We start from the raw sequence: 27,007 nt of genomic DNA, 5'->3' as shown, positions 1-27,007 counted from the left end.
GGGCCAGGTGGATGGACATGCAGAGACTTCTGATCTCAGCCCCCCTCCTTATCTGGAACTAGACACACAACCAGTGCATCCTCTCTGTCCCAGCGTGAAGAGTGAAGGCACATTTTGTGACAAAGGCCCAATGGAGAGGTTTCCCAGGAGAGGATTATAAACCCGGAAAGATGAGAGGAAGATAAGAAATGGACGTCTGTGGCACAGGGGTGTCACAGCTTCGAGCGCGTGACATGCTAGGACCTTTCCTCTCACTAAGTGGACTCTCAAGGCTCCTCAGAAACTTGAAAAGACCCAGATAAAGCTTGTTCATAATGGTGGGGGAAACTGACTATCTTTATCAAGTCTCTGGAGAGCCACAGGACGTCTTCACAAAGAATATTTCTAGTCGGGCGTCAGTGGATTCAGAAGTCCCTCTCCACACAGGCACAACGTGGGGGGCAGTTTGAGGTCATTCTTAGCAGACTCAGATCTTCTTTCCCTCAGTATGCTGCCTTTCCTGATTATCTCCGTCTTTCTGGGGCCAGGAGAGACATCTGACTTTTCAAGATCTCATTTAAATAAAAAAAAAACAAAAAAAAACAAAAATCTTTTACAGACCTGGAAGACAAGTAGGACCCTAGTGGGGGCACAGAGTGCTACAGGTGAATAGGACATTAAACATTATTAGGGAAATCCTCAAACCATTAGGATGGAACAAAAGGAAAGCGTGTGTGCTGACCTCTGGGTCTTTGCGCTTGATTCCTTCATGTGCTGTTTCAGTCCCTAGGAGAACACTGACCAGGTGCTCAGTCTGGGCTGGGAACCTCCACCTTAACCTCCTTACCTGGTTACAGGAGCCCCATGAAGTCAATATTCCCGCCTCCATTGTATAGATTAGGAAACTGAGGCATGGGGAGTTTAAATAACTTTTCAAGGAAACACAGCCGGCACAAGGCAGAGCCAGACGCTGAACACAGACATGTCCGTCTGACTCTAAAATCCGTTATTTTTTTCTCCTCTTCCCGGCGGCTTCTCTGTACTTCCTACACCACCCACGTTCCAGAGAATTCTCTGGCTCCTTTGATGAAGACCCAGAGGCAGACTCTATAGAACAAAAGAAGCGTGTACCTTCTGCATTCAGAGCTTTATACTCCAATGAAGACTCGGGGTGGCTGTGGCTGATGTTTTTCCTTCCGTGAAGAATGGAGAGCCGAGACGCAAACACGGCGGCCATCGTGTATGACGTGGCACCTGTTACTTCCTGTGGGCAGCAGCTACATCTGGCATCACGCCGAATGCTCCCCAGGAGCGTCTTCCAGAGAAGCCCCTTCCACATCCAGAACGCAACCCGGCAGCCCCTTGGGACGTGTTTCCATCCAATGAGTAGCGATGGCAGAAGCAGCTCCAACACTCAGTGGAGAGTCTGGTAGTGCGCTGGGGCTTGCGAAAGTGGGAAAGGAACTGCCACGCGGGCGACGGTCACCCTGATGGAAAGGACATGATGGAATCCTCCACCCTCAGCCTTCTGGATGGGCAGCTGGGACACAGAGAAGAAAGGTGGCCTCTGCTTGCTGAGGCGCAGTGTGAGCCCATGGTCAATGCTCGTCAAGTCAGTTACGGGTAGGACTTCCATGGTGATGGCGCATAGCCTTGCACGTGGCCCGGCGAGGTGCCACCCTGGTGCCTTCTTCACCGGTGCACAGCTCCGGGGGCCTATCCACGGTGCCACTCTGGAAGGGCAGCCACCCGCAAACCAGGCATCCAGTCAGACTTGCCATCTTGCTGCTCATATTTATTCTTGGGTTGTCGCCTTGGAAATGGATTAGCCTGAGGAGGAAGGGTTTTGGTTTTGGTTTTTCTCCTCCAAAAAATGAACTTGTAGGCAACGAGGCAGGCCGCAAAGCTCATGTCAGCCTAGACTGATTTTTCTGGACATAGAATCTGGGCTTACAGGTGAGGGGGTGAAAATGTGGCGTGAACCCAAGCCCAAACACGGGTTTGCACGCATAGGTCAGTCTTTAGGGGCAGAGCACGTTCTGCCTTAGCTAATGCTTCCTCTGCTCTCAATACCTCAAGGTTTAGTGGGATTCACTGAGAGACTGCTGTTCTGCCTTGTTCCGGATGGACAGGAGGCCACCATGGAATGTGCTGGAACCTACTGGCTCCAGCTTACAGAAGCCCACTGTCACCTTGTCAGGAGTTTTGTGAAACCACGGATGGTTTCACATGGACCACGGTGAAAGTCTGTACATTGTAGGGCTTGGCAAATGACACAAATTTGGGCTTCCTGGTATTGGCTGGAGAGGTGGTTTACTACCATTTCCTCCTCTGCTGAATATGAGTGCCTAAGCTACAGGGTCACGTTTAAGAATATCAGCTTTGGTACCTGGGTGGCTCAGTCGGTTAAGCGTAGCACTCTTGGTTTCCACTCAGGTCATGATCTCACGGCTGTGATGTCGAGCCCTGCACTGGGCTCTGCGCTGGGCATGGGGCCTGCTTGAGGTTCTCTCTCCCTCTCCCACTGTCCTCCCCCTGCTTGTGTGTGAGCACGTGTGCTCTCTTTTTCTCTTAAAAAAAAAAAATATGAACTCTGGGATTAAACTCTATGAATTTGATCCTTAGCTTTGGAGACATTAAAAAAAATGGGATTTGAGGATTTTTAGATATGGGGTTCATTATCTGGTGCTATCATTTAAACATGTGACTTCAGGGGCACCTGGGTGGCTCAGTGGGTTAAGGCCTCTGCCTTCAGCTCAGGTCGTGATCTCAGGGTCCTGGGATTGAGCCCCGTATCAGGCTCTCTGCTCAGCAGGGAGCCTGCTTCCTCCTCTGTGCCTGCTTCTCTGCCTACCTGTGATCTCTGTCTATCAAATATACAAACAGAATCTTTAAAAAAACAAAAACAAAAACATGTGACTTCAGGAAACGTATTTAGCCTCGCTAAGCCCGTGTGTGTTCCACGGCAGGAGGGTACCGAGCCTTCAAGGGTGGTCGTGACGTCAGGGTGAAGTGACTGCCCAGATCCCCTTCTTGGCGCCAGGTACTGTTCCTGGGTCTTGAAGAATACCCAAGGAACACCTGATTCCTTTTTTCTTTTTTTTTAATTTTTATTTTTTTTACAGATTTTATTTTTTTGACAGAGAGACATAGCGAGAGAGGGAACACAAGCAGGGGGAGTGAGAGAGGGAGAAGCAGGCTCCCCGCTGAGCAGGGAGCCCAATGCAGGGCTCGATCCCAGGACCCTGGGATCATGCCTGAGCCGAAGGCAGACGCTTAACGACTGAGCCACCCAGGCGCCCCTGGAACACCGGGATCTTGCCAGACGTCCGGGGTGTTGGGAAGGATTCAGGGATCCTGCCCAAGGGCATCAGGAATAGGGCTAGGATTGATGAGCCATGTCTGTGTGGGAGGTGTGAAAAGGCAGGGACACGGGGCCCCAAGCGGCAGGCACAGTAAACGTAAATAAACGTAAATAACGTTTAGTAGATGCTTATGACATGCCAAACCCTCTTCCAAGTGATTCATCATCGACAGCATCACCCTGGCTTATCCTCGCAAGAATCTCATAACGCTGCAGTTCTCAGGGTAATTCCGCCATCCCCCTGCCCCCCACCCCCACCTCATTCCCTCAGGATACTTAGCAACGTCTGGAGGCTTTCTTGGCCCTCATGACTAGGGGTTGGGGGGCCCGTCAGCGCTACTGGCATCTAGGAGGCAGGAACATCCTGCAACACGCCCCAGGCAGACCAGCACAGCAAAGGACCGTCGGGCTCCAAGGGTCACAGTGCCAAGGTCGAGAAAGCCTTGAGTGAGGTTATGAAGTACAATCACCCCCATTGCACTGATGGGGCAAAGTGAGGCACAGAGAAGCTAAAGCACGTTCTCTAGGCGATTCAGGCCACATAGCGCAGATGTCGGATTCAGACCCGAAGGTCGGGCTCTTCCCCTTGGAGGCTGCACAGCCTCTCGAGATGAGTAAGGCAGGAGATAGGGAGGAGGAACAGAAAGAGGAGATTCAGGGCGAGTTCAGGAAATGAAAGGCAGGCTGCAGCGATGGTGAGTGATTAGCATTAGATTTGCCTTGCCTGTACCTACATCAGCACCCCTCCCCCCAACGCTGGCTCCTCTGAGCCCCTGCTGAGAGAGCTGGGTTCTCTCTCTCAGATGTCCCCTGGCATCAGGGTCCCCCTTCCAGCGGCCCGTGGCTCTCCTTCCTCACCAGCAGGCTCGGGGGCCCTGAGTGTCATCTGCTCTGACATGCTGCTGCTTTCTGGGTGAACCAAAGCGGAGAGTTGCTGCAGCTTTGGGGGAGCAAATGAACATCGTGCTGTGCTTTCCCCCGGAGGAAGGCAGGGCCGGGCAGCCCTCTGGAGCCGCTCCCCCTCGTGGCGCCTCTGAGCAGTGTGGCAGGCCGCTGAGTGCAGGCCCAGTGAGTCCCCTGGGGTCTTGGGAGGCGGGAAGTGGGAGCCAGCCTCAACTTGGGGCTGTCATCAAGCTCTGAGCCTTTGCGCTATACCTTGCCCTCCTGGGGGAGCAGGCGGCTTTAAATATCCGCTGTTTTTAAAACGCACAGAGGAGGAGGCGTGGGATAGTACCTGGGAGCTGTGTGATAGTCCGTGAGCTGCTGTACCTCTCTGAGCCTCATTCTTCATCTGTGCCACGGGGACAACAATGCCTAATATGGAGGGGGGTGCGGTTGTTGTGAGGTTGACAACTTGTTATGAATGGAGCTAAATGCAGGTGTCGCCAAAATGTGAGAAGGCATCTAGTTTCCTTAGTTACGAATGAAACCAATTCCCTTCTCTTCGTCACGGCTGCTGAACTGAGAAGGTCCCTGACAGAGATCAGGCCCAGCTCTGTCAGGGAAGAGTGTCTGATTGATTAGTGATGTCTGCCATGGGGGTAGGCATGGGGAGGGGAGGCAGGTGCATCTGCTGTGTCCCTGCGAGGTCCGGCCACAAGTCAATAGTCAGTGGAAACCAAATGACAGCTGCTGTTGGTTGTTTAAGTCACCATAAGGTGAAGGCAAGGGATACTTTCTTTAAGGTGCGCTAGGAATCAGAGAGGGAAGAGAAGCAGCCAATATTCTCTTACATTGGTGACTCCTCGTGAGGGAATGGCTAAGCTTCCAAGATGGCTTTAACACGTTTTAACAGTGGGTGATGGGGAGCTGTGTGAAGGCTGCAATTAGCAGCCTCCCTGACGATTCTCCTTTCCATGCAGGTTGGCGGGGAGGTGTCTGGCTGTTGCCTTAGGGACAGACGTCTGGTGTGTCCTCCAGGGAGGCCAAGGCTACTGATCCAAGAGAAACTCTTCAGTTAACAGTTGGCTCATGGGGGAGGGTGTTGATACGGAGGGGACAGAAACTGAAGAAGACCCAGAGTTAGTGAACATGAACGGGGTTTTCTCGATTTCTGGGTACTGCTCTTCCGGTGAGGGTACCCACGTTTCAGCTGGGGACTGGCTCCTCTCCCAATAAGGTGTGGGCTCCTGGCGCAGGGCTGGCCGATCAGAACATGACATCCCTGGACCCTGGGACAGGCTGAGGGCCACAAGAGCCAAGTCAGTCTGAGCATCAGGTTCAGGAATTTTTCTGGAACAATGGGAAAGACAGTGACTTTCTTTCTGTCAGCTTCACTGAACTGGCACTCTTTTACCTTGGCGTTGCTAAAGGCCGTTTTGGTCAGTACTAGGGGAGACCAGCCTGAAAATTAGCCAGAGCAGAGCAAAATGGAGGTGAGGGATGGCGGGAAGCAGACCTGTGACAACGTTGGGCCTCTGGAACCAGCCAAGCCTGAAGCTCACAATAGCTGGGTTTTTGTGCTCTTCTGCGTTAACCAATTAATGATGAGTATTTTTTTTTTTAATCACTGAAAAAAAAAAAAAGAGTTCTGCTGAGTTCTAGCTAGTGCAATATCCATGCTTGAAACAGCATTTCCTGAAAGCCAAGCAAACCTTCTACATTGGCGGGAGAGAGAAGGTAGAAACTCAAGACATAAATAAGACAAAATAGGGGCGCCTGAGTGGCTCAGTGGGTTAAAGCCTCTGCCTTCAGCTCAGGTCATGATCTCAGGGTCGTGGGATTGAGTCCCGCATCAGGCTCTCTGCTCACTAGGGAGCCACTTCCTCCTCCTCTCTCTCTCTGCCTGCCTCTCTGCCTACTTGTGATCTCTGTCAAATAAATAAATAAAATCTTTAAACAAAAAGAAAGAAAGAAAGAAAGAAGACAGAATAATTCTAGGGTATTGGGGCACCTGGGTGGCTCAGCAGATTAGGTGTCTGCCTTTAGCTCAGGTCATGTTCTCAGGGTCCTGGGATCGAGCCCTGAGTCAGGCTCCCTGCTCAGGGGGGAGTCTGCTTCTCCCTTTCCCTCTGTCCTTCCTTCCTGCTTGTGCATGCTCTCTCTGCTCAAATAAATAAAATCTTAAAAAGAAAAAATTCTAGCATATTAACAATGAGAATAACTTCCACAAACCTAATACCTATTCCTAAGGAAGCCCGGGCCAGGTGATTTTCAGTGTTTACTATTTGAACAACCATTCCAGAGTGTGCTCTGTTTTCCAGTTAAAAAAATCAAGAATCAGGGAAATTAATGAATCATGCCTTACGTCCAACAGCTGGTTAAGTGACAGACCTTAAACTCGGGGCTGGCTCTGTCTAGTTCCAAGATCTAGGCTTTTCACTTTGCTCTGTACAGCCTCTTGGCCAACCCGCTAAACTCTAAGAGACTTACTATGGGCTCCCTACAAGCCAGGAGCAGGATCGGGGCCCCGGGCTAGCTTTATTTATTTCCAGCGAGACAACACTCAGGCCCCAGAGATCCACAACACAAAAGATGAAGGAAAGAAAAAGCTGTAGGCAGGAAGCACAAAATCTGCTCGCCCAGGAGCATAGAGCTCCTTATGCAAGTTATATTAAAATAACTGATCAAATGCGTGTTATCAGCTGTTGGAAGATACAGCGAATACTAGTGGACCATGGAGCCCCACCTCCATTCCCCACAGAAAACTCCCGGGAAATGCACGAGGGGTGTTACTCCATAAAGCCACTCAAGGCGTTCCTGGAGAGACGGAGGGCGCAGAGGGAGCGGCAACCGTGTCCCCAGCAGCACTTTCAGCGATCAGTTGGGATAACACCCACTGATAACCTCCCAGGGCGCACGCCGGCTGGAACCGCTCTTCACTCTAGAAAAAGCCTGTCTCCGCGGCCGGCTGCGACAGCTCTTTGACAGCTAACATGTCATTCCGTGGTGAGTAATTTGTCCCGGGTTTGAATGAAAGCCAACCTTTCTTTCTTGAGACCTCCATTAAGCTCCAAGCACCAGTCTTAAAACTGTACCGGACGGGTTGGGAGGGGGGATTGCGTCACATGATGAATAGGTTAAAGCATCTTGAAGATTAGGAAACAGGTGATCTAGTTACTATCTTCTTGAATTTCCTTTTCTCACCCATGTGTAGTTTAACTTCAGAGGAGACAGCTGTTGCGCACAGCAGAGGACGAGGGGTTCCAGGCCCTGGAGACACTGCTGGGTCATTTTTCCTCCTTATGACCTCGCCTCTTGGGGTCTTTGCTAGCGTACGTCCCTCTGCCTCGACTTCCCCTTCCTCCCCAGCTTTCCCCAACCCTCCCTCCTTCCTTTGCATCCATTCCTTCAAAGTCCAGCCTCATTTCCCAGATGGGCTCTCCCATTATGCATTTCTTAGTTCCTGCTGTTCCTCCTACATAGACAAATCCCTTGGTAATTACAGAATCCCGATTCTGTCATTTTTCGTTACAGCACGGGCTGCGTATACACATGGGTATGCAGGCATGGGTGTGTGCTTACTTATGTCATTTTTTTTTTCTTTTCTTTTTTTTTTTTAACAATCGCCTGTGGTGACTGATGGACGTCCAGCCCCTTCTTTGGAAGGGAAGCTCCACAAGAATGAGCATTGTCATGTTTCTTGTTCACTATGACATTCCCAGGGCTTATCCAAGAACCTGATTTGCAATAAGTCCTCAATAAAAATTTGACAACACCCCTATCCTGTGCAATAGGCAGACATTACTGGTCCGATACTAGAGAGGAGGAAAGAGAGGCACGCGGAGAAGTTTGAATAACGCACCAGAGCCTGAATCCAGTTGTGTTTCCCACAGGCTCCGCGCCTCACCCTACACCATTCCACCTCCTTCCAGATTCCACCTCCTGTCTGGTAGCTGTCAAAGAGCAAGGTGGCCGTTGGTGGGCCTGGAGACCTATTGAAATAGGTCTGACACTATAACGATCTTCCTTGGCTCTAATTATCCACATGAGGTCAGAAGTCTTTTTTTTTTTTTTCTTTTTTAAATTCAAAGTCCGAGCTCTTTAGATTGCCAGTAAGACACTGGATACCCTGGTCCAGTGTTTCTCAACCCAGCGATTCACTGAAAGCACCTAGAGAAGAGTTTCCCCTCACTGCCCCAAAATACTGAGTTCTTATCCAATGTAATACCCAAACTGTCTATGATATTAACAAGTTTGACACGCGAACAACAACAACAAAAAAGTGAGTGAATGAAGAAATACATGGAACGCAGGAATGATTTCATCTATTTGCTATTTTTCACCCTTTCCCACCTGAAACACATGTTCCCAACGTCCAGGTGTGTATCTAAGGCCACTGAGATAAAAGACTTTTGCAGAACAGCTCCCTCTACTCCCGCATTCAAACAAACCTCCGAGCTAAAATCAGCATCTGTGTTTGGAAAGATGACCAGGGGCCCACCGATTATTCAGAAGGCATCTTGCCCAGAGACATCATCTAGCGCAGTGGCTGGTTCCCAGACGGGGCTCCCCCTGGAATGAGCTAGCAGGGACAGCGGTCGCCATCCACCCCACGGCCCTACACACGCCCCGCGGGCCCACCGTGCACCATGAACCGTTATTTCATGAGTTTGCCGAGGAATTCCTCACTACACAGCCCGAGCTCCAACCATACCTTCCTCTCCTTTCCTTATCACACATCATCCTACAGACACATTCTAGAAACTGCAGTGGGCTTTCTTTTCAAAAATGGAAAAGAAAACCCCCACTCCGAAACATCATATTTTCTAGGTTTTTCTAACTGATTCTTTCTCATCTCCATATGGTAAACACATTCATCACGCCTTTCACTGAACAGCAAGAAAGGGAAGGAGAACTTTTTTTAAAAGAAAAAAATTGGATTTTTTCAGTTGCCGTCTGGCATAAATGTTTTGTTGCTGTTGTTTGGGGGATAAGACCCCCCAAAAAAAGTCAAGTATGGAAATATATTATTGATTCCTGCTTGTTTCTCAGGAGCATGCACTATTGATGAAAGCCCTCCACAGCCCTAACCTTTGCTCCCTCATCTCGAGGGAGCAAATTTGTAGAGCTGCCAATAACCAACGGAAACTCTAGCATGGAGATGTGGAGACTTCACGGGCCAGCTCGCCCGGAGATGCTCAGAAAATTCTTACCAGTTGTGTTCTTACCACCTCTCAGTGGTCTGAGAGGCCTCAGTAGGGAGACGTGAGGGGCATAGACAAAGCTCACAGAAAGTTCTCAGGTGCTCACAAAGCGTACTCCTGCCCAACGATGGCCAGTCTCTGGGTCTGGAGTGGCGGCGGTGTGATGCATAACTCCAGTCCCATTGAGGGCGACAGACAGTTGACTCCAGCTGGCCGTGGGGAAGTCAACTGGGACTTTCTTGGCTTATGTAACTAGGGATAACAGGCTACAGCCAGGTGCCTTAGGCACCATTGGATCCAGGAATCTGAAGACCTCAGTGCTCTTTTCCCCCTTTCTCTATATTTTGATTGCATTTTCTCCCGCTGCTGACAGGCTTCCTCTAGCAGGGGTTCTTGCTTTATGAGACTTCCAGATGCAATCGTTCCATCTCCTTGCTTGTGAACAAACCCCTCACTCAAGTCCTCTCCCTATCACGGCTTACCAACGACATCAGCTTTCTAACTGGTGGCTCAGAACCCATCTCTTTCCCTTGGGAGATGATGTACAAAGAGCAATGTCAGGTTCACGTTCTGGCATGGCCACAAATGAGCTCTGAACCACTGAGGGGGCCGCCTAACTTCTCTGGGCTTTGGTTTCCCTCTTTCTTTGCCCACTTCCCATGGCTGCCATGAGGATCAGGAGGAAACGCATGTTTGCAAGTAGCTTAGTGATGAAAACAAGAGATCTTCCTATCCCCTCCCAACAACTAACCTGGATGCTCGAAAAGAGGCCATCCTTTGGGAATCAAACTATGTGATCGATGGACGGAGATCAGGGCAGAGACAGACTACAAAGAAAAAGCTCAAGTTTCTACGCTGGAGAAAGACTTAGTGAGGTTGTTAATAACTAAAGACAACGTGTCAATCAAACAATGCCCTGGTCTGAAATAAAAAAGTAAAAAAAGACAGTGAGAAAGGCAATCAGTCCTAGCGACACGAAAACAGGGTATAGAGTGTTCTCACTGGTAGACATTGAGTATTTGGGCTGGGTATGAAAATGGATGCAGTCACTCCAAGGGGGCCTGGTGCCATTACGTGTGGGCAATAATGCAAGGGACCTGCCCATGCTTGCCTTCGACCTTCTGTTAATGCTCAGTCCCGGTCAGGCTGAGATGAAATGTGAATCTTCAGGCGTGGCTGGGAAGCATACACATCTTCCCAGAAGGACAATTCGCAATGTGTGTCAAAAGACTTGAAAATGTTCTTACTTTGTGGCCCAAGGTTCCACTGCTGGGGGATAGATCACCAACGGGGATGACAGTTTTATATGGGAGACCATCCATCACAGAGTCATTTATAACAGCAAAAAAGTTGAAATGATCTAATTGTCTGACCACTGGGGAATGAGTAAAATTCATTATGGGACAGTCTGAAGGTCAAGTAGTGTAATTTTGGAGAACACCATATGACATGTGGAGATACTCATGAACTATGCTACCTAAAGGTAATCTGTATAATTTTAATCCAAAAAAACCCCAAGTAGCAAGAATGTTAAGCAAATACAAGATAGATATAATCCAGCTGTATACCAGGATCTAGAACTTCATCAGTGATTTCCACTGGGAGCAGTTAAACTTTTTGTTTCCCAAAGTGACCATCATCTACTGTCAGATGTCAGTGTGTTTATGTAGGCGTGTTGTTGTACAAATGGAAGGAAGTAACAACTTACACTTCTCTGTATTTGCCAGAATTTCTATAATGAATGTATTACTTTTGCAATAGAAATATATGATTTTCAATTGTGTGATTATAAACCTTTATGTAATTACCCCCTCAAGGTTCATGATTCTTTATGAGTCTCAGACTCATGTACTCTGGCTAGAATTCAGTTGCCCTCCATCAATAGCACCTAGATCTCTTCCTCCCCACCACCCCACAAACATTCTTCGATTCAGATGGGCTCCTTGCCATTTGATCTTTCAACACAGACCCTTACTAGACACACTTTGTGGTGTTTTCCCAGCCCAGAAACCACTGACCCTTTACTGAGAACAGCCCTCAGACTCACCAGTTGCCTTCTCCAGCCACAGTGTTGGTGATCCATTGGAGAAGCTCGCTGTATGAAAGGGGGGCTGTTGTCTCAATCTGGGCCAATCAGATTTACTCTGTTGGGAGCCTGGAGTTGCATGGAGAGGCAGCTGTGTTCCACTCTGTAGAACAAGAAGCAAAGGAAGCTTGTTTGCCATGAAATAACCAAGCAAGGAGGAAAGACAGAGGGTGCTGTCATGGCTTTGGAGCCCATGATTCCAATCAATGCTGGCTTTCCTGATGCACTGTCATCTTGGGTAATCTTTGATTCTTATATTCAAATTAAAAGCCTATCTGTTTGGCTTCAGTTGGCGTGAGTTGTCTACTGTCCCCCAAAGTTCAAGAGACCCAACCATGATGAATCCCATGCTTAATGTTTTTCTCTCAGAGATGCAAGTCTAAAAAAGATTATTCCTTTTTTTTTCTTAGGCAACCCAAATCCTACTCTTCCTGCTGCCCACCTCCTCTGGGGAGTCTTCCCTGATTAACCCTGTTCACATTCATCTTCCCATGGCTCATGACTGCCTCCATCTGTCTACACATCCACCTACTTCATTGTGTGTTGGCATCTGCTGTTTCCTAACTGTGCACTTTGTAGGCATCCTGGGAGCTAAAAATTTGTCTTTTTCATTTCCTCCGAATGCCACAACACCTACCACTCTGCCAGGCAGAAATTAATTTCCTGAATGGGAATAAAGCTTCAGGGCAATAGCTGGGAAGTGGCAAGGGAAGACTTCAGCCTGTGCTGACAAACCCGCAGAAGTCCTCTCTTGCTTTCTGAACACATATTCTGAAAGTGGTCCCTGGTCGGGGCTTCGGCGCGCAGGTGGATTCCCCACGCACAGGTGGGTATTGGCGTGACACAGTGGAGACACACAGTTTTTATGAGTCAGATTTCCCCATTTCCTAGCTTTGTGATTTTTTAAAGATTTTATTTATTTATTTGACAGAAAGACAGCGAGAGCGGGAGAGGGAGAAGCAGGCTTCCTGTCGAGCAGGGAGCCAAATGCAGGGCTCGATCCCAGAACTGTGGGATCACAACCTGAGCAGAAGGTAGATGCTTAACCACAGAGCCACCCAGGCACCCCTAGCTTTTGGATTATTTAACCTCACTGAGGTCCAACTGTTTTTTAAATCTAAAAAAGAGCTACTAATGACCTTTTCTTTGCCTTTTTTTTTTTTTAAATTAAGTGAAATAATGTATATATTGTCAAACAGCATGGTACTTAGGAATGCAAGTTCTGGGGGCGCCTAGGTGTCTCAGTCGGTTAAGCATCAGACTCTTGATTTCAGCTCAGGTCGTGATCTTGGGGTTTAGAGATTGAGCCCTACGTCAGGCTCCATGCTGGGCATGGAACCTGCCTGGGATTCTCTCTCCCCACTTCTGTCCATGCCGCTCTCTCCACAAAAGAATGCAGATTCTGGTGTCAGAATATCTGGATTGAAATCCTGTCCCCATCACTCGCTAGCTGTGAGATCTTAGATAAGTGGCGTAACCTCTCTGTGGCAGACCAAGGCACCGATGGCCCCAGTGTATTCAGGCTTCTCTCTCTCTTTCTCCATGCAATTAAGTAATCCCTTCTGCTGGGTGTCTGGGATTATTAGCCATGCATCTTGCTTTGGATAATGGACCACAGCAAGCGTGATGCCAACAGAGACTGAAGAAGTGCTGGTACCCCCTTTGCTGCTTTGGGACATGGGTGTCACATGAAGGAGCTCAGGCTAGCTGGCTGCAGGGTGAGATGGTCAGTATATTTTGTCCCTTGGCCAACAGCCTTCCAAATCCACTCACATCAAAGTAAGTGAGGCTGTTCTAGATCATCCAGCCATCAGCCAACCAAAGATGAGTGGGAGAGCCCAGCCAAGACCAGCTGAGCTGGCTTCAATCAGAAAACCAATGAGTCACAGAATCATGAGCTAAGTCAACGCTTGAGTTTTAAACCATAGTGGTTTGGGGATGTTTCTTAGCAGTCAGAGATAACGGATATGCTCTCCATGCCCCATTTTTCTTCATCTCAGTAAATAATAATAGTACTTACTATATAAAATTTTGTGAGGATGGAATGAATTACTATGTGCGCAAGAGAAAAACGGTGCATACGACATGTTACATATCATTCCATGAAAGCATGCACAGCTTGGGGTGCCTAGTGTCTACTCAAGGAGTATTCATTCCCTTTTCTCTTAAAATGTGTTCATCGATGACTCGAAGTCCAAGTTAAACCTCAGGCTGATCGTCTTCAACTCTTTTTAGCCTAAGAGAAACCATGGAATTTCCCCCAATGATGTTTAAACAAACGTGATCTGAAAGCATCCGTCATCTTCCGACAAGACCCTTGAACCAAGATCTTGAAGAGAGTCTGATGTGATAAATGTCCACCCAGCTGTTTCTTCTCCTTGCTTCAGAGACGGCGGAGTGAAGTGTGTGCCACCACCTTGGGGCCTCTGGGCAGCGGGCCTCTGGGATGAGCGGAGGGGAGGTGTCAATCCGCCCTTTCATACCTCTGCTAGGTCTTCCTGGGAGAACGCTCGCAGTGAGCAAGAAGGACTTTTTTTTTTTGGTAACAAAAGATAAGGCAAGATAGCTATCTTAAAATCAAAGGGAGTTGACAGACAGGAAGCACAAGTGTCTTTGACCAGAGGTGTCTCCCTATAGGCAGAGGGAGACAATGACCACTGGAAGGTCCTGATAGATGCAGAGCTACTCCTTTTTCAGCCAACACACACATACACGCGCGCGCGCACACACGGGGAGATTTATAACACCTTCTGTTTATTTGGTGGCTGTAAAGTCCCTCTGTTTCTGAGATTTAAAGTCATTGTTTTCAATTTGCCAAGAGGTCCTTTTCTCCAATGAAGTGTGATGAAGTCGCCCCAGAAGAATGGACTATTTATAAACCATAGTGACATCAAGAAGATGAGGAAGTCTGTCTCCCTGACCTATGAAAGGCAGCTTCCAGTCAGATGCAGCTGGACAACGGGGAGACACAAGAGCTTGGACCTTACGAGCCTTGTCTTTGAAGTCTGACAAACCTAGACTTGAGGGCTGGTTCCGCCCTTCATTGGTTTAATGACCTTGGGCTACCCTTCATTGGTTTAATGACCTTGGGCTAGTTTGTTCAATGTCAGCAAGCTCTGGTCTCTCTATTTGTGGAGGGAAGAGGCAGGAGTTCTGACTAATTGAGGCTGTGTGCAGATTAAATAAGATAAACGTAGAGCGTGGAGCTCAGCACCTGGCAAACAGTTAGTGATTAATAAATGACAGCTAATAATACTATTACATCCTATAATTATAGCGTGCCTATTGGGTACCAGCTCTGACTTTACTGAGGACGTAAATAAGACATAAGTTGTAACTTTTGTCCTAAAGCAGAGAGTTGTTAATTTTTGTTCAATAAAGGGCCAGAGAGCAAATATTTTAGGCCTTGTGGGCCAGAGGATCTCTCAGAAATACTCAACTCGGACACTGTAACAAAACAGCAGCCATAGACAACAAACAAATGGGCATGGCCGTGTCCCAATAAAACTTTATTTACAAAAACAAATGGGCATGGCTGTATCCTAATAAAACTTTATTACAAAAATAAAATAAATTCACAAAAATAAATGGATTTAGACCATGAGTTATAAATTTGCCAACCCCTGTTCTAGAAAACAGCACAGTTCTACAAATTGACTACAAGTAACAGGAAACCCCACCCTTACAAAATCTTGAGGTAGGCAGCTACTGGTGTTGGTTCACTGATCCAAAGATGTCAACTAGAATTTCTAGGATTCTCTATGTATCTCCTTTGTGCTTGTCAACCATATCACATCCATATTCAAGAGAGGATTTGCTCTAGAGCACAGACTTTTTCTAAGATTTTCTTGCAGATTTCTGCTAGGTCTGACTGGCTGGACCGTGTCACACTCTTAGCCGCAGTGCAAGCTGAGGAGGTAAATCTTTGTCACCTCTGTCATTTACAATGAAGGTGGGCCGTGGGAAGAGGGAGGTAAAAATGGCATTAGGTAAGTCAATGAAACGGTCTGTTATACCACTAGGTAACGTCACTCATCCTGAGAGAGATGCACACAGAATTACAATTACAATACAGCATGCTTAATCATTTCTCTCTCTCTCTCTCTCTCCCTCCCTCTTACTCCCTCTCTCTCTCTCTCATACACACCCCAAAATGAAAGATATAATGGGAACTGAAAAGGGAGAACCTAATTCCTTGTTCGTTCACAATATCATAATTAAGTATTCATTAAGAACTCTATTTGAACAAGGAGATGTCGCAGGTTTCTAAATGGACAATAAAACATTTGATAAGCAAAATGAATTATAGCAAGACTGAGCATGATTGTGTTAGGTCAATGATTTACTGTTCAAAATACCCACTCCCTCCCAGCTCCTGGGGAAGACGATGCTCACTGGACCCATTAATGTTGAACTTGGTTGTGTGGCTTGCCTGGCCTCAGGAAGCACCATGTGCACTTGGACCCTGAGCTCAGTCATCTGACTCGGTCAACAAGAGAGTAGCAGGTGGGGAGTCGTAAAAGAGACAGAGAGAGCTGAAATGGGTTTTAGAAGATAAGCTTGTCCTCTTGCAGAAGTGGGAGCTACTGGCCCTTCAACGTGGGCCCAGAATGAATGTGCCTAGAGTAGACCTAAGTGGAACCAGCACCGAGAAGTTGAGCGCATCTGAACCAAGGCTTCGGTCGAGTTTGATAAACTCCGACCCTACCTACAGATACAGATACAAGAAGGAGAATGAACGATTTTGATTTTAAACCGAGGTGGGGCAGTTTGTCACACGGCACCACCCGGCAGATGCGACCGTGGGAGAGTAGGCGAATTCCAAAGCCACGGATTCCAAACCCGTGTTAGTGCAGATGGCTCATTCCTTCGCCCTATTTTTGAGGGGCACATGACATTCTAGACCCTCTACTAGGGATACTAAGATGAACGACATATTGTAAATTTCAACACAGAGTGGTAGCTTTGAAAATACACGTGGGGATGAAATACAGATCTCTGAGAAAAGAGAGAGGATTACTGATTCTCTAGAGAAGAGGAAAAAGAACCAGCCAGTAGGGAAGGCTTCTTCGAGGAAAGGAGCACTCTATTTGCCATCTGAAAGTCAAGGAGAAGATCACGAGGCAGATGAGAGGTGGGGAGACAGCGGGAGAGGGCCTTCCCAAGGAGAGGGGCCCATGTTTTGCACAGACCAGAGGCAACAAGGAGTAACCTAAATGTGGGGGAACTGCTAGCAAGTTGGTATTTCCAGAAGGTCAGGGGTGAGGGACAAAGTGGCTAGGGAAGAATATCTTGAAGAGGGTCTCCTACACAATGCCAAGGAATGTCTGCTTACCCGTGAGGTAACAGAGAGAATGTTCATGTTTTCCCTTATTCAAATTCATAATAATGATAATAGCTACGACAACATTTGTTGAGTGCTCCCCATGGTGCTGGGCACATGTACTTCTCCCAACAACTGTTAAGTGGTAGGTGTCATTACTATCCCCTTTCCACAGGTGCGAACCGGAGGCTTTCGAGAGGTAAAGGGTCTTGTCTGAAGTCACAGGGTAACTCAGGAATGGGGATTTGACCAAGGCCTCTCAACTCCAGATTCCTCCTCCTGAACCACCGCTATGAATGCTTTTCTCTGAACCAAGGCTAGGGAGGTCAGATCACTTAGGAAATTATTGCCAAGCACGCTGGAACTCCTTTCCCTCAGAACCACAATTCCAACATGGCTTTTTGACTCCTGTTACATGACAGTCCCTGTGCTAGTCAATGATGGGTTCAAGTATGGACAAGACTTGACCCTGGCCCTTAAGAAATTTGAGTGACAGAAAACAACGTACAGCACTAGGACTTCGTATCTATTTGTGAAGGTCCCTTGCTTGAGGCCGTGGCTCCTGAACATGGCTCTGGGTCAAAATACTTGAGCGGAGAAGGGTTTGGGGGGGTTTGTTTTGTTTTAAATACAGAGTTTTCAGGTGTCACCCCAGATCCACGGGAGCAGAATCCCTGGGATGTGAGTCTTGGAAACTCTCTCTCTGTCCCTCCCTCCTGCTGTCTCTCTCTTCTCTTCTCAGATGATTCCGTAGTTCCTGTGGAGCTGTGGCACCCCCTGCCGGGTCTACTCAGACTCCTACAATATGGCGTGCTTCCGGCCAGAGTCTCCTCCAGCACTGGTCATGGACAGCCAGTTGGACACTTTCTCTCGGTTGAGTGGGGACTAGCAGTGGCTTATCATTCCAAGGCTCTCCAACAGATTCTAAGAACTGCCAAGCTTTACCCTCTTTCCCCGGACCAGCTCTTTCAAAGCGCCCACTACCGCAAGCCATGTCAAACCTACAGTGAGACATGCAGCAAGACGTTCCTCCCAGATTCACTTGCGGATCTCCAGCCATTTCGGGTCAGCAGTGTTCACCAGAGGAGGGATAATGGTAGAAGTTTCATCTGCAGGGGGCGCTGGGGGGCTCAGTCGGTTAAGTGTCTGCCTTCGGCTCAGGTCCCCATCCCAGGGTCCTGGGATCGAGTTCTGCATTGGCTCCCTGCTCTGCGGAGAGCCTGCTTCTCTCCCTCTCCCTCTGCTGCTCACCCTGCTTGTACTCTCTCTCTGTGTCAAATAAATAAAATATATTTTTTTAAAAGTCTCATATGCAGTGCCATGAACAGACAGAGCTGTATCCAAATTGAGGTTCGCCAAAGTTCACTGGACAAAGGAGGGACCAAATCCCTCTGGATGGAGATAACATACGCTCACTCTGTTATTCTGGTCCACTGTCCTAGAGAGGGGGGACTAAATTACCTCCGCTCACTTTCTGTTCATGACTGTGGTGGATTTGAAAGTATCTTCTTTTTTCATATTAAAATATTTCTGGGATGAATAGCTTACTGACCAGTCAGTATTTTCTAAGATCATCCTAAATGATGCAAGCCAGTGCATGAAAACATCGAGTCTGCATTTTCTTAAAAACAGCCTCACAGCAACTAAAAGAAATAAAAGGCATCCAAATTGACAAAGAAGAAGTCAAACTCTCACTCTCTGCAGATGAAATGATACTTTATGTGGGAAACACAAAAGACTCCACTCCAAATCTGCTAGAACTTGTACAGAAATTCAGTAGAATCTCAGGATATAAAATCAATGCACAGAAATCAGGTGCATTTCTATACACCAACAACAATACAGAAGAAAAGAAATTAAGGTATCAATCCCATTTAAAATTGCACCCAAAACTGTAAGACACCTAGGAATAAACCTAACCAAAGAGGCAAAGAATCTGTACTCAGAAAACTATAAAGTACTTATGAAAGAAATTGAGGAAGACACAAAGAAATGGAAAAATGTTCCATGCTCCTGGATCAGAAGAACAAATATTGTGAAAATGTCTATGCTACCTAGAGCAATCTACACATTTAATGTAATTCCTATCAAAATACCATCAACTTTTTTCCAAAAAAAAAAGGAACAAATAATCCTAAAATTTATATGGAACCAGGAAAGACCCGGAATAGCAGAGGGATGTTGAAAAAGAAAGCCAAAGTTGGTGGCATCACAAGTCCAGACTTCAAGCTCTGTTACAAAGCTGTCATCATCAAGACAGTATGGTACTGGCACAGAAACAGACACATAGATCCATGGAACAGAACACAGAGCCCAGAAATGGACGCTCAACTCTGTGGTCCACGAATCTTCAACAAAGCAGGAAAGAATGTCCAATGGAAAAAAGACAGCCTTTTCAACAAATGGTGTTGGGAAAACTGGACAGCCACGTGCAGAAAAATGGAACTGGTCCATTTCCTTACACCACACACAAAAATAGACTCCAAATGGATGAAAGACCTCAATGTGAGACAGGAATCCATCAAAATCCTTGAGAAGAACATAGGCAGCAACCTCTTCGACCTCAGCCGTTGCAACTTCTTCCTAGAAATACTGCCAAAGGCAAGGGAAGCAAGGGCAAAAATGAACTACTGGGACTTCATCAAGATCAAAAGCTTTTGCACAGCAAAGGAAACAGTCAACAAAACCAAAGGACAACTGACAGAATGGGAGAAGATATTTGCAAATGACATATCAGATAAAGGGCTAGCTAGCATCCAAAATCTATAACTTATCAAACTCAACACCCAAAGAACAAATAATACAATTAAGAAATGGGCAAAGGACATGAACAGACATTTCTGCAAAGAAGACATCCAGATGGCCAACAGACACATGAGAAAGTGCTCCACATCACTTGCCATCATGGAAATACAAATCAATAGCACAATGAGAAACCACCTCACACCAGTCAGAATGGCTAAAATTAACCGGTCAGGAAACGACAGATGCTGGTGAGGATGCAGAGAAAGGGGAACCCTCCTACACTGTTGGTGGAGATGCAAGCTGGTGCAGCCACTCTGGAAAACAGCATGGAGGTTCCAAAAAGTTGAAAATAGAGCTAACCTCCGACCCAGCAATTGCACTACTGGGTATTTACTCTAAAGATACAGATGTAGTGATCCAAAGGGGCATGTGCACCCGAATGTTTATAGCAGCAATGTCCACAATAGCCAAACTATGGAGAGAACCTAGATGTCCATCAACAGATGAATGGATAAAGAAGACGTAGTGTATGTATGTGTATGTACACACACACACACACACACACACACACACACACAGTGGAATACTATGTAACAATAAAAAATGAAATCCTGCCATTTGCAACAATGTGGATGGAACTAGAGGGTATGATGCTAGGCAAAATATGGCAATCAGAGAAAGACAATTATCATATGATCTCTCTGATATGAGGAATTTGAGAGGTCGGGCGGGGGGGTCATGGGGGGCAGGGAGGGAAAAATGAAACAAGATGGGACCGGGGAGGGAGATAAACCGTAAGAGACTCTTAATCTCAGGAAACAAACAGGGTTGCTGGGAGGTTGGGCTGAGAGGGATGGGGTGGCTTGGGTGATGGACACTGGGGAGGGCATGTGCTATGGTGAGCGCTGTGAATTGTGTAAGACTGATGATTCACAGACCTGTACCCCTGGGGCAAACAATACATTATATGTTAATAAAAAACAACAAAACAAAAAAAGTCTCAGAACACCATCATTTCAGAAAAAGTCCTGTCCGAGAAGTTGAAATGGAGGAGACTTTCCCATTATTTCACCAGCTTCCTGAATGTAGGACTCACAGTGGGCTGATTGGTGTCTCCCCTCCCCCCAAAATGTCCACGTCCTAATCCCTGGAACCTGTGAATTTGATCCTATTCGGGAAAAGAGGTTTTGTAGATATACCTGAGTTACGCTTATCTTGGATTATCTGGGGTGTCCCTCAATCCGATGACAAGTGTCCTCTTATAAGCGTGAGGCAGAGGGAGATGTGACAGAAGAGGAAGTGATGGGACCACAAGTCCAGGGACACTGATGGCCACCAGACCCTGAAAAAGCAAAGAGCAGATCCTCTCTCCAGCCTCTGAAGGAGGCGTGACCCCACTGACCACCTGGTTTTGGATTTCCAACCTCCAGAGCTTTGAGAGGACGCATGTTCTGTTTGAGCCACCCAATTTATGGCTATTTGTTATAGACACCACAAGAAACCTCTCCAGGGGTGCCTGGGTGGCTCAGTGGGTTAAAGCCTCTGCCTTCAGCTCAGGTCATGATCCCAGAGTCCTGGGATCGAGCCCCGCATCGGGCTCTCTGCTCCTCAGGGAGCCTGCTTCCCCCTCTCTCTCTGCCTGCCTCTCTGCCTACTTGTGATCTCTGTCTGTCAAATAAATAAATAAAATCTTAAAAAAAAAAAAAAAGAAACCTCTCCAGGAACTGAATGTATCCCATGTCCAGACCAGAAAGGGCTCAAAGAGTATACAGGAGAGCTGGGAGGGGTTTGGGGGTCCAACGGAGGCCCCCAATAATGATAAAGCACAACCAGACGAGGAGAACGGCAGCGTCCTTGATGGAGAGAGGATCTTCTGTCCGGCTGTGTCAACCCAGAGCTGTGTCAGACTTCTCTTGCACGGCCTCAGCATCCCAGCTCTGGATCCTGCTGCTTTCTCAAACAGGATCAAGTAGGGCAATCCGCTTCTGCCTGGATATTTCCATCTACGGTTAGGCCTGATTTCCGCTGATGCAATGAAAAACATCTCCGAAAGATCCCACATCTGTACTCGGTTGTATATTCGCAGGAGGATGGTTTTAGCTCGGGTTCAAGTGCGTGGGCCTGTGTTCAGTCAAGCTGAACGGGATTTTGCTAAATGTCTACTCTTTTCCACTCCCTGCCCTGGAGTCCTAGAGCTACTGAGATGGGTAAGATACGGTTTCCGCTTTAAGTAACCCGCAGAGTGGTGAGGGAAGGGTTCACTCAGGGGGGTACAGTACGTTAGAGGCATATCTGTGCATATAATATGGTATGCACACGTAACTACACGTGTGTTTTTTGTATGTGTGTGTCTGTATGTGCAGTCACATACCTGTTACCGCATGGCACACATCTGCCTGCCTGTGTGCGGACATATTCGTGCTTGGTGTTCAGACTGATGTGTATCTGCTTTTGGGCACACAAGTGTGTGTACATCCATGTGGAAACTGCGTGTGCATTTACCAGGATGGATGAATATTTGATCTGACCTTAGAAAAGGTTCTGTGGTCTGTGCATGAAGACTAATTGCTTTCCTCTTTTTTCCCCCAGTACTTAAACTTGGTCCCAACCAGAGCTGAGCACAGTCATCAATACCAGCCCACCGTCGGCGAGAAGTTCGCCTATAGAATGTTGCAGGAAGTGACTGGATGGGCTGGTTACCAGCCCTTTCTGGCCTGCTCCAGTGATAAGCCTCCCAGATAACCTCTTTTTTCCCCTCTTCCCAAGATGCCCCTTCACCTCCTGGTGTTTCTAGAAGGTGCAGAATCTACCTTTTGTCCCACTGTCCTCGCTGTGTCCTGGATAGGCTCCAGCATCTTTGCCCTTGGGATTTTCGTTGCTGCTGTTGTTTTGTTCTTTTGTGCTGTTGTTGTTTTTTGGTTTTTTTGTTTGTTTGTTTGTTTTTTTCCCCCTGCTAATCTCCAGTTAGGAAGGGATGGATATCCTGCCATTGAACCCACGGAAGTTAGAGCCTTTGAGCCCCCAGCTCTGAGCCTATACATTATATTGTGGGTTGTTGGTGAAGGGAAGCCATAATGCAAACAAGGCCAGCCAAGGACATCCAACTGAGGACCCTAAGGTCACTTGTGGGTCTTTAAAATGCCAAAGCCACTGAAAGAACTTGCTGTTCGACATTTCAAAGTTTAAAAAAAAAAAAAGAAAAGAAAAGCAGAGGGGAGAGAAACCAAGAAGGAGCAGATCTTTGTCAGGAAATAGCACCAGCTAGAAGTCTGCTCTACTCTTGGTCCTGCTTTGCATTGCTGTGTGACCCTGAGCTCGACATATCCCTCTCTGAGCTTTACAGGGGTTAGGCTAACCCAGCTAAGCCACCTGTTAAACTGTTGGTTAAATAGAAAACTGCCTGGGTCCCACTCCAGGAGCACTGCATCAGAATCCTTGGGGATGAAGTCCAAGACCCTGCATTTTTAATATGCTTTGCCCACGATTCCTTTTGCCCTCTGGAGTTGGGAAACACATGGACAAGTCAGACTCTCAAGTCCCTTTCAGATCCTCAGACCATTATTCTGGGAGAGAAAATATTGGCAGAGAACATACGGGATTTTCTCAAGGAAAGGAAATGAAAACCTTGTATCTTGCAAGAAACATGGGGGGGGGGGCGGTGTGCATGGGGGGAATAAACTGAGGGAAAAAATCACATTAGGCCAGCAGGAGAGAGCCCAGGGCAGGGTGTCTGACCCAGAACAGTAAAGCCAGGCTGGCTGGGCTCCAGCACTGACAACACGGCCAGCCTCTCCCTATTGATCCATTTCCCCAGCTCCCAGATCAGGGCAGTATTCTGCTCCTGGAAGCATTTTGCAGCTATAAATTAGAAGCTCTGCCGTTTAATAAACAGCTGTATCGTCCTGATTTGTGCAACATACCGAAGTCTCATTTTCCGAGTGCTGGTCTGCAAACTGGGTCACACAGGTGAGCCAGTCCCTCTGCATCATTAAACACTACTAATAATAACAATGACTCGAGATTTACTGAACTTTCTATCCTACACCAGATGCCATGCCTGGCTTTCTGCAGGAATGAACCCACTTAGTCTTTGCAACAATTCTTTGAGATAGGTGCTACTGCCATCCATTTTTCCAAAGACATGAATACTGAGGTCCAGAGAGTTTAAGTAACTCTCTGAACTGTGCAGGTAACCCAGCACAAGGCCTCTGCTAGCCTCTAAGAGCATACGTGCAAATCCAAAAAAGGCGTCTTCCCTTATGAACTGGAACAAAATGCCTTTCTGGGCAGGTAACAGCTCAATGGGTATATAGCTTGGTAAGTGATTAGCACCTTTCTGTAAGGGATAAGCATCCCCTTGCTTGGTGGAGCCAATATCAAGCCAGTTCACATAGCTTAGCAAATACAGGGCAAACTGGATATCTGCTCCCAGTCACTTTCTCATCTGTATGCATATGAGCAGTGTACAACCTGCACAACTGTACTGACTAGACCTAATACCACTATCACCTGGGGAAGCTGAGGTTTGGTCCTAAGCTGCGTGACTCAAAACCTAGACTTTTGACCATAACAAATTTCTACTCTTAGCAATATGTAAAAGCAATGGATACTTTTCTTTTACAACAGGGAGACAGAGAAGACTTTTTTGGTGCTTATGAGTTGGGCATGGAAGAGAGAAAAGATCAGATGGGGGTACTCATGCTTAGTCACCAGGTAGATAATCACTTGGCCATTGTAGTTTTAAATTGTGTGTGTATGTGCTTTTTAAAAATCAGGTATTTTTAAAGAGATACCCACTGGACTGCTGACTTCCAAGTACGATATAAAAGAGATTCTGAGACTGAACTATGCATCACCAAGAGGCATGATAATTCTGCAAGGGAGGCTCCAACTGGTCTCTCCCAATGTCCACAGATAGCATCTGTCTGATCAGAATTCTGATTTGGCCCATCCAGGATTCCAAAATGAACGTTAGCGAAACTTTTCCTAAGAACTCTCAAACTCCACAGGAGTGAAACAAACAGTCCCATTAGAAAATGGGCAAAAGACCTAAAGAGCCATTTCCCCAAAGAAGAGATACAGATGGCAAATATGCTCATGAAAAGATGCTTGGCATCATTAGCTAATAGGGAAATGCAAATTAAAACCATAATGAGGTTTCATTACAAGTCTATCAACATGGCTAAACAAAAAATAGGGACAAAACCAAATGCTGGAGAAGATGCAGAGAAACTGGATCGCTCATATATTGCTGGTGGGAGTGTAACATGGTGCAGCCACTCTAGAAAATAGTTGGGTAGTTTCCTATAGACTAAACATACACTCACCTTTTAATCCTACAGCTGATCTATGGGCAATTATTACAGCGAAATGAAAATATGTTTATATAGAAACCTACATGTGAATGTTCATAGAAGCTTTATTTATATTAGCTCCAAACTGGAAACAATCCCATGTTCTTCAATGAGTCAATAGTTAAGTAGACTGTGGTTCACCCATACCATGGAATAGTATTCAGCAATAAAAAGGAATAACCTATTGAGGCAAACAACACACTGAATGGATCTTAAGAGAATTATACTAAGTTTAAAAGGCCAGTCTCAAAAGACTATGTACCGTATGGTTACATTTAAAGATTTTACTTATTTATCTAGAGAGAGAGCATGAATTGGGGGAGGCAGAGGGAGAGGAAGAAACTTAAACAGACCCCTCGCTGAGCACAGAACCTGATGTGGGGCTCAATTCTAGGAGCCTAAGATGATGATCTGAGCTGAAATCAGGAGTCAGATGCTTAACCGACTGAGCCATCCAGGTGCCCTGAATGAAGATTTTTACGTACAAGTATAGAAAGTTACCAAAGATATCCTTGGGTGAAACAGAAGCATGATATTTTTAATTAAAGAAAAGTAATTTGTAGAATAAATTTTGTATGCAATATACATATATAGTTATACATAAATACATATTATTTTGCATACATAATATATAATTATGTATAACTCATATGCATAGATTATATATGTACAAAAAGGTATACATATATAATTGGTTTTTTTTATGAGAAAAGGAGGAAAAACACCCATGTGTGTATACCTGTCAGTGTGAAGGAGGAGAAACATTATCTGGAGAGATGTGCCTCAAACTGATAGTAAATATTCAAAGATTAGATCAAATATTTGCTAAGTACCAAGCCCTGCACTTTACAAATGTTCTGTCCTTCAATCCTTGCAACCACCCCAGGAAGCAAGTGCTGCTACTGTGGGAGGCCATTTTCCAATATGGCAGCATGGAGGTGGGAAGTAACCACTCAAAGTCACACATCTGAGCTGGGACTAGTCCTCAAGTCAGTGCACGTATCTCCTCACCGCGCTGCTCCTGGACTCTTCTGTTGGTCAGTCCCGGGTCTGAGAGAGAAGGACTCTCCACTAGGTCCAATGTGGAGCTAGTTGTGGCAACAGGGGCTGAATGGGAGTCCGCACCCCCTCCCCCGAGCACTTAGGCCAGAGCTGCAGTATGATAGGCTACCGTCTGCTCAATGAAAGCCAATGACAGCACAGAGGTGTCCCCCTCAAACATCCCTGCTGAGGCTAGGACACTGATGCTAAACCGTGTCTGTGTGAAGTCTTAGAAGGGTTGGCGGGAGAAGGGAAAGCTCCATGCCTCTCCTCTTTGAAGCATTGCTCTCTAATGGAAACAGAGTCTCAGGAGGGCAAGAGAGGACAGGGGAGGGCAGAACGGAGGGGGTTTCTGTTCAGTGCTGCCATATGGGGGACTCCCCCCAATCTGGGAGAGGGGACAGAACTAACCAGTAGCTGGGTGTTCTTCGCAGCCAGCCCTCACAGCAATTCTCCCAAAGCTGCTTCTCTACAGCTAAGAAGCCAGAACATCAGGGAGATCAGAAGACTTGCTTTCTGGCACCTGGGTGGCTCGATCCTGGGATCGAGCCCCGCATCGGACTCTCTGCTCAGCAGGGAGCCTGCTTCCTCCTCTCTCTCTGCCTGCCTCTCTGACTACTTGTGATCTCTCTGTCTCTGTCAAGTAAATAAATAAAAATCTTAAAAAAAAAAAAAAGACTTGCTTTCTGAATTTTTAAAAGAACTCTCACCCATTAAAAAAAATTCCCCATTTCCCCTTCCCCGCAGCCCCTGGCAATCACCATGTTACTCTCTGCTCCCAGGACTCTATCTGAGATACAGAAATGGAATCACATGGTGTTTGTCCTGATTTGACTGGCTTGTCTCACTCAGCGTAATGCCCTCCCGTTGCATCCTTGCTGTCGCAAACGGCAGGATTTCCTTCTTTTTTAAGGCTGTATAATATTCCTTAATCTTCATTTTCTCCCCAACCCCCATTTCAGCTTCATTATTGTCTCACATGGAAGAAGCCTTTCCCCTCCAGGCCCCACCCGGCTCATCCTTCTACCG

Source organism: Mustela putorius, unplaced genomic scaffold (genome assembly GCF_011764305.1).
Source record: "Mustela putorius furo isolate JIRA1106 unplaced genomic scaffold, ASM1176430v1.1 tig00004007_pilon_pilon_pilon, whole genome shotgun sequence".
NCBI lineage: Eukaryota > Metazoa > Chordata > Mammalia > Carnivora > Mustelidae > Mustela > Mustela putorius.
This window is presented reverse-complemented; position numbering follows the sequence as displayed.